This window comes from Castor canadensis, chromosome 8, assembly GCF_047511655.1.
Source record: "Castor canadensis chromosome 8, mCasCan1.hap1v2, whole genome shotgun sequence".
NCBI lineage: Eukaryota > Metazoa > Chordata > Mammalia > Rodentia > Castoridae > Castor > Castor canadensis.
Window position 1 is genome coordinate 62,233,289 of NC_133393.1, and position 8,809 is coordinate 62,242,097.

Here is an 8,809-nt window from a genome sequence, read left to right on the forward strand (position 1 = left end):
TTATGCGTGGGGGCGCACGTGTGGATAAACATAATTCCTGGATCAGTGTCCGTTAGATGCTCAGTTCCTAATAATGCCAGTCAGGAATGCTACTTGAAAGGCAGTAATTTCGTTTTTTTCTCCGTGTTACTATTCCCTAGATAAAGTGTAATCAATTGTCTGAGGAGAAAAGATTCAGTGTTCCTTGAATATGGCCAGTGTATGGCAGGCTATCATGATGTATGTACATGCATAGTTACCGTGCTAGAACTGATTTCGATTCAAGTGATGGCTTCAGGCACTGAGTCTGGATTAGGTTTTAGTTGTTCCTTGGCATAATGGTGGTAGTAGGTCTTCCTTCCAAGGACATTGGTGGAACCGATGTCACTTCACGTGTTTTTCTAAGTTTGATCCTTCTCAAGGGCTGAAAGTGTCCATTCAGTGGATAACGCGAGGATTTCATCCATTGGGGATAACATTCAACATGCTTTGAATACAGGCATTGCTCCTGGGTGTCTGTGTGTGTGTGTGTGTGTGTGTGTGTATCTGTCTGTTTATCTTTGTGTGTATGTGTCTGTCTTTGTGTCTGTGTTTAATATTTATAGTATCTTCATGTATTAATTTCTTTGCTGTTTCTCATAAATTGTCCTACCAGCAACTATTTGACACTCGTTGAGTGTATCTGCTGCATAGGCATGCAGAAGTCTCTTGGAATCAAAATCTATCATTAACTCTGTGGAATAGATGTAATGAACAAGGCTGTGTGATGTTCCATAACTTCTGGTCTTGCTCAAAGCTGTAGTTAACTCCATAGTATGCAAGAAATTCACATACAGTATAAGTATGAGTATATCACTTATTATGTGTGTGTGAATGTGTGTGGGAAATTTGTTGTTCAGTTTGCCATCACTGATTTATGGAAATTAGATTCCTTCTCCAAGTCACTTGAGGAACTGCCTTTTGTGTCTCTGAGTTGGTCTTCGGTTCCCTGAATGGAAGGTGTACTGTGATGTCCCTCGTAGAACCTTTGCAGATTTGAAGGTCCTGCCTGAGAGTTTCGTGCTTCTTCCATAGGTTATGGTGTTTCTGAAACCTGCCATTCTCCCGAGACTTGGTAAAAATTTCACTGACTAGAGAAACCTAGTCTATAGCGTGTGTGTGCCTATGTATTTCTCAGATCAAAGTGAAGTAATTTCTGTGTGGAGAGGAAGTGAATTCATGGGGTCACCTTGAGGCTGTTGGCAGCCAATGTGTATGTTTGTGTGTTAGGTTCAAGGTAGGAACACAGTAGGCTGGAAAACAGCCCCAGGTTCTCACTCTGTGATATTTTGGGTCCACGTAAGGGAATCCCCTCCTAGATGGTTGGAGATGTAGTTCTGAGAAGTAAGTTGCCTCATCCAAGTCTCAGGTAGTTTTCCCGACTGATTTACCTTCAAAGGGCTTGAGGTGTTTGTGTACTCACCACGTGAAAGTCTTCCTGTCCTCCAAAGTGTGGGGTCCGGATTAGGAGTAGTTTGGAATATGATAGAAATGTCCTGGCAGTTGACTCTTGAATGATCTGAGGAGGGAACCTGGTGGAGAAAAGCATTCCCCAGATCAGAAGATTTTCCAAGGAAACTGGCACACAAGTGGCTGCAGACTGTTGGGAGAGGGGCCGTAGAGGCAGTGCTTATGTGGTCTGACCAATCAGGACCAGACATGGCTGTGATGTCACAGTGGGAACACAGCCCCTGGAACAGGGAGAATCCTGAGGCAGCTCCTGCCTGGCCTGTTGCTATGGCAGCGCAGCCAGCCAAGCAGGAAGGAGGTGGAGGTAGGTGTCCCTGTATTGTGTGGAAGACTTCACTTTTAACTGGGCCCTAGGGATAGGAGGCACGCGTGGCAGGAGCAAACGGGTGACCTGAGCACATCACAATCAGGTGATACCATTCTTCACAGCTAGCGTAAGTTACCGTGCCACACAGCTTTTAGTGTCCACAGGCCTGTGTGTCATTTGTGCAGGGAACTCACCAAGCAGAACAGGACACCTGGACGTTGCTGTGGTGCAGAGGGAGCCATGCTTTCTGCTTCTAATCCTGAATACGTGATCTCGGTGTGGTTCTAGTGGACTGCCAAGGGAGCAAAAGGTTACCTAAAGACACACCACAGGCACTTGTTGATCTAACATAATTTCTTCTCTGGTCTGAAGAGTCCATTAAAGCACGGGCGGTGAAGGTTTGAAGACGTTCACCTCATCACCAGTGTTTGCAGCTATTCGTAAGTATGGGTTCTGCTGAAAGGTACTTTTCTTAGATGAAAGTCCAGAAATTCACCTACTCCAAAATAGTTATAATTCATGGACCACAGGCACTCTGGGAGTGTGTTTATGTGTGAGGGTGTATATGTGGTTAAAAATACTTCCTGGATCAGTGTCCTTTAGATGTTCAGTTCCTAATAATGCCAGTCAAGAATGCTACTTGAAAGGCAGTAATTTCATGTTGTTCTCTACATCAACTGTAATCAATTCTCTGAGGAGGAAAGATTCCGATTTCCTAGAATATGACCATCGTATGGTATCATGCATCGTTACCCTGCTAGAATTGATTTCGATTCAAGTGATGGCTGCAGGCACTGACTCTGGATTAGGCTTTAGTTGTTCCTTGGCATAATGGTGGTCGGATGTCTTCCTTCCAAGGAAATTGGTGGATCCGACATCATTTCACGTGTTTTTCTGGGTTTGACCCTTTCTCAAGTGCTGAAAGTGTCCACTTAGTAGGATAATGTGAGCATTTCAGCCGTTGCAGATAACATTCGACATGCTTTGAATACAGTCAGGGCTCCTGGGTGTCTGCGTGTTTGTGTGTGTGTGTGTGTATGTGTGTTTGTCTGTCTGTCTACCTGTCTGTTTATCTTTCTGTGTGTCTGTCTTTGTGTCTCTGTTCAATACTTGTAGTGTCTTCATGTATTAATTTCTTTCCTTTTTCTCATAAATTGTCATACTAGCAATGATTTCCCACTCGTTGAGTGTACCCGCTGTATAAGCATGCAGAAGTCTCCTTGTAAGTCTGTTGAAATAGATGGAATGAACAAGGCTGTGCGATGTTCCATGTCTTTTGGTCTTGCTGAATGTTGTAATTAAGTCCGTAGAATGCAAGAAATTCACATACAGGATAAGTATTAGTATATCATTCATTATGTGTGTGTGAGTGTGTTTGGGATATTTGTTGTTCAGTTTGCCATCACTGATTTGTAGAAATGAGGTTCCTTCCCAAAGTCTCTTGAGGAACAGCCTTGTGAGGCTCTGACTTTAGGTCTTCGTATCCATGAATGAAAGGGTTACTGTGATGTCCCTCAGAGAACCTTTGTAGTATTGAATGGCCTTCCTGAAAGTTTCATGTTTATTCCATAGGTTGTGGTGTTCCTGAAACCTGCCATTCTCCTGAGAGGTGGTAAGCATTTCAGTGACTAGAGAAACCTAAGCATTCCTTGGCTATAGCGTGTGTGTGTGCCTGTGTACTTCTCAGATCAAAGTGAAGTGATTTCTGTGTCGAGAGGAAGAGAATTCATGTGATCACCTGGAGTCTCTTGGCAGCCATTATGTGCGTTTGCGTGTTCTGTTCAAGTTAGGAACACCGTAGGGTGGAAAAGAGCCTCAGGTCCTTTCTCTGTGATATTTTGGGTCCCCATAAGGGAATCCCCTCCCAGATGATGGGAGATGTAGTTCTGAGAAGGAAGTTGCCTCATCCAAGGTAACGGATGTTTTCCTGGCTGATTTACCTTCAAAGGGCTTGATGGGTTGGTGTACTCACCACGTGAAAGCCTTCTTTTCCTCCAAAGTGTGGATTCCAGATTGGCAGTAGTTTGGAACATGATAGAAATGTGAAGGCAGTTGAAGCTTGAATGATCTGAGGAGGGAACATGGTGGAGAAAAGCATTGCTCAGATCAGGAGATCTTGCCAGGAAACTGTCACACAAGTGGCTGGAGACTGGCGGGAGAGGGATGTAGAGGCAGTGCTTACAAGGGCTTACCAATCAGGACAGACTTGGTTGTGGTGTCACAGTGGGATCACAGACCCTGGAACATATAGATTCCTAAGGCAGCTCCTGCCTGGTCTGCTGCTATGGTAGCAGAGCCAGCCAAGCATGAAGAAGCTGGAGGTAGGTGGCCCTGTCTTGTGTGGAAGACTTCTCTTTTAACTGGGTCCTAGGGACACGGGGCACGTGTGGGAGGAGCACAAGGGTGAACTGAGCACATCAGGATCGGGTGATTCCATTCTTCACAGCTAGCGTAAGCTACCGTGCCACACAGCTTTTAGTGTCCACAGGCTTCTGTGTCATTTGCGCAGGGAACTCACCAAGCAGAACAGGCTGCCTGATGTCGCTGTGGTGCACAGGCAGCCTTAGTTTCTGCTTCTTATCCTGACCACGTGATCTCAAGGTGTGGTTCCAGTGGACTGGCAAGGGAGGGAAAGGTTACATTGTGGCCCAGCACAGGCACTTGTTGATCTGACAAAATTTCTTCTGTGGTCTGCAGGGTTCATTCAACCTCGGGCAGTGAAGGTTTGAAGACATTCACCTCATCACCAGTGTTTGCCAGTATTCCTAAGTATGGGTTCTGCTGAAAGGTACTATTTTAGATGAAAGTCCAGAAATGCACTTACTCCAAAGTAGTTCATAGTCATGGATCACAGCCACTCTGTGGGTGTGTTTATGTGTGGGGGCGCACGTGTGGATAAACATAATTCCTGGATCAGTGTCCGTTAGATGCTCAGTTCCTAATAATGCCAGTCAGGAATGCTACTTGAAAGGCAGTAATTTCGTTTTTTTCTCCGTGTTACTATTCCCTAGATAAAGTGTAATCAATTGTCTGAGGAGAAAAGATTCAGTGTTCCTTGAATATGGCCAGTGTATGGCAGGCTATCATGATGTATGTACATGCATAGTTACCGTGCTAGAACTGATTTCGATTCAAGTGATGGCTTCAGGCACTGAGTCTGGATTAGGTTTTAGTTGTTCCTTGGCATAATGGTGGTAGTAGGTCTTCCTTCCAAGGACATTGGTGGAACCGATGTCACTTCACGTGTTTTTCTAAGTTTGATCCTTCTCAAGGGCTGAAAGTGTCCATTCAGTGGATAACACGAGGATTTCATCCATTGGGGATAACATTCAACATGCTTTGAATACAGGCATTGCTCCTGGGTGTCTGTGTGTGTGTGTGTGTGTGTGTGTATCTGTCTGTTTATCTTTGTGTGTATGTGTCTGTCTTTGTGTCTGTGTTTAATATTTATAGTATCTTCATGTATTAATTTCTTTGCTGTTTCTCATAAATTGTCCTACCAGCAACTATTTGACACTCGTTGAGTGTATGTGCTGCATAGGCATGCAGAAGTCTCTTGGAATCAAAATCTATCATTAACTCTGTGGAATAGATGTAATGAACAAGGCTGTGTGATGTTCCATAACTTCTGGTCTTGCTCAAAGCTGTAGTTAACTCCATAGTATGCAAGAAATTCACATACAGTATAAGTATGAGTATATCACTTATTATGTGTGTGTGAATGTGTGTGGGAAATTTGTTGTTCAGTTTGCCATCACTGATTTATGGAAATTAGATTCCTTCTCCAAGTCACTTGAGGAACTGCCTTTTGTGTCTCTGAGTTGGTCTTCGGTTCCCTGAATGGAAGGTGTACTGTGATGTCCCTCGTAGAACCTTTGCAGATTTGAAGGTCCTGCCTGTGAGTTTCGTGCTTCTTCCATAGGTTATGGTGTTTCTGAAACCTGCCATTCTCCCGAGACTTGGTAAAAATTTCACTGACTAGAGAAACCTAGTCTATAGCGTGTGTGTGCCTATGTATTTCTCAGATCAAAGTGAAGTAATTTCTGTGTGGAGAGGAAGTGAATTCATGGGGTCACCTTGAGGCTGTTGGCAGCCAATGTGTATGTTTGTGTGTTAGGTTCAAGGTAGGAACACAGTAGGCTGGAAAACAGCCCCAGGTTCTCACTCTGTGATATTTTGGGTCCACGTAAGGGAATCCCCTCCTAGATGGTTGGAGATGTAGTTCTGAGAAGTAAGTTGCCTCATCCAAGTCTCAGGTAGTTTTCCCGACTGATTTACCTTCAAAGGGCTTGAGGTGTTTGTGTACTCACCACGTGAAAGTCTTCCTGTCCTCCAAAGTGTGGGGTCCGGATTAGGAGTAGTTTGGAATATGATAGAAATGTCCTGGCAGTTGACTCTTGAATGATCTGAGGAGGGAACCTGGTGGAGAAAAGCATTCCCCAGATCAGAAGATTTTCCAAGGAAACTGGCACACAAGTGGCTGCAGACTGTTGGGAGAGGGGCCGTAGAGGCAGTGCTTATGTGGTCTGACCAATCAGGACCAGACATGGCTGTGATGTCACAGTGGGAACACAGCCCCTGGAACAGGGAGAATCCTGAGGCAGCTCCTGCCTGGCCTGTTGCTATGGCAGCGCAGCCAGCCAAGCAGGAAGGAGGTGGAGGTAGGTGTCCCTGTATTGTGTGGAAGACTTCACTTTTAACTGGGCCCTAGGGATAGGAGGCACGCGTGGCAGGAGCAAACGGGTGACCTGAGCACATCACAATCAGGTGATACCATTCTTCACAGCTAGCGTAAGTTACCGTGCCACACAGCTTTTAGTGTCCACAGGCCTGTGTGTCATTTGTGCAGGGAACTCACCAAGCAGAACAGGACACCTGGACGTTGCTGTGGTGCAGAGGGAGCCATGCTTTCTGCTTCTAATCCTGAATACGTGATCTCGGTGTGGTTCTAGTGGACTGCCAAGGGAGCAAAAGGTTACCTAAAGACACACCACAGGCACTTGTTGATCTAACATAATTTCTTCTCTGGTCTGAAGAGTCCATTAAAGCACGGGCGGTGAAGGTTTGAAGACGTTCACCTCATCACCAGTGTTTTCAGCTATTCGTAAGTATGGGTTCTGCTGAAAGGTACTTTTCTTAGATGAAAGTCCAGAAATTCACCTACTCCAAAATAGTTATAATTCATGGACCACAGGCACTCTGGGAGTGTGTTTATGTGTGAGGGTGTATATGTGGTTAAAAATACTTCCTGGATCAGTGTCCTTTAGATGTTCAGTTCCTAATAATGCCAGTCAAGAATGCTACTTGAAAGGCAGTAATTTCATGTTGTTCTCTACATCAACTGTAATCAATTCTCTGAGGAGGAAAGATTCCGATTTCCTAGAATATGACCATCGTATGGTATCATGCATCGTTACCCTGCTAGAATTGATTTCGATTCAAGTGATGGCTGCAGGCACTGACTCTGGATTAGGCTTTAGTTGTTCCTTGGCATAATGGTGGTCGGATGTCTTCCTTCCAAGGAAATTGGTGGATCCGACATCATTTCACGTGTTTTTCTGGGTTTGACCCTTTCTCAAGTGCTGAAAGTGTCCACTTAGTAGGATAATGTGAGCATTTCAGCCGTTGCAGATAACATTCGACATGCTTTGAATACAGTCAGGGCTCCTGGGTGTCTGCGTGTTTGTGTGTGTGTGTGTGTATGTGTGTTTGTCTGTCTGTCTACCTGTCTGTTTATCTTTCTGTGTGTCTGTCTTTGTGTCTCTGTTCAATACTTGTAGTGTCTTCATGTATTAATTTCTTTCATTTTTCTCATAAATTGTCATACTAGCAATGATTTCCCACTCGTTGAGTGTACCCGCTGTATAAGCATGCAGAAGTCTCCTTGTAAGTCTGTTGAAATAGATGGAATGAACAAGGCTGTGCGATGTTCCATGTCTTTTGGTCTTGCTGAATGTTGTAATTAAGTCCGTAGAATGCAAGAAATTCACATACAGGATAAGTATTAGTATATCATTCATTATGTGTGTGTGAGTGTGTTTGGGATATTTGTTGTTCAGTTTGCCATCACTGATTTGTAGAAATGAGGTTCCTTCCCAAAGTCTCTTGAGGAACAGCCTTGTGAGGCTCTGACTTTAGGTCTTCGTATCCATGAATGAAAGGGTTACTGTGATGTCCCTCAGAGAACCTTTGTAGTATTGAATGGCCTTCCTGAAAGTTTCATGTTTATTCCATAGGTTGTGGTGTTCCTGAAACCTGCCATTCTCCTGAGAGGTGGTAAGCATTTCAGTGACTAGAGAAACCTAAGCATTCCTTGGCTATAGCGTGTGTGTGCGCCTGTGTACTTCTCAGATCAAAGTGAAGTGATTTCTGTGTCGAGAGGAAGAGAATTCATGTGATCACCTGGAGTCTCTTGGCAGCCATTATGTGCGTTTGCGTGTTCTGTTCAAGTTAGGAACACCGTAGGGTGGAAAAGAGCCTCAGGTCCTTTCTCTGTGATATTTTGGGTCCCCATAAGGGAATCCCCTCCCAGATGATGGGAGATGTAGTTCTGAGAAGGAAGTTGCCTCATCCAAGGTAACGGATGTTTTCCTGGCTGATTTACCTTCAAAGGGCTTGATGGGTTGGTGTACTCACCACGTGAAAGCCTTCTTTTCCTCCAAAGTGTGGATTCCAGATTGGCAGTAGTTTGGAACATGATAGAAATGTGAAGGCAGTTGAAGCTTGAATGATCTGAGGAGGGAACATGGTGGAGAAAAGCATTGCTCAGATCAGGAGATCTTGCCAGGAAACTGTCACACAAGTGGCTGGAGACTGGCGGGAGAGGGATGTAGAGGCAGTGCTTACAAGGGCTTACCAATCAGGACAGACTTGGTTGTGGTGTCACAGTGGGATCACAGACCCTGGAACATATAGATTCCTAAGGCAGCTCCTGCCTGGTCTGCTGCTATGGTAGCAGAGCCAGCCAAGCATGAAGAAGCTGGAGGTAGGTGGCCCTGTCTTGTGTGGAAGACT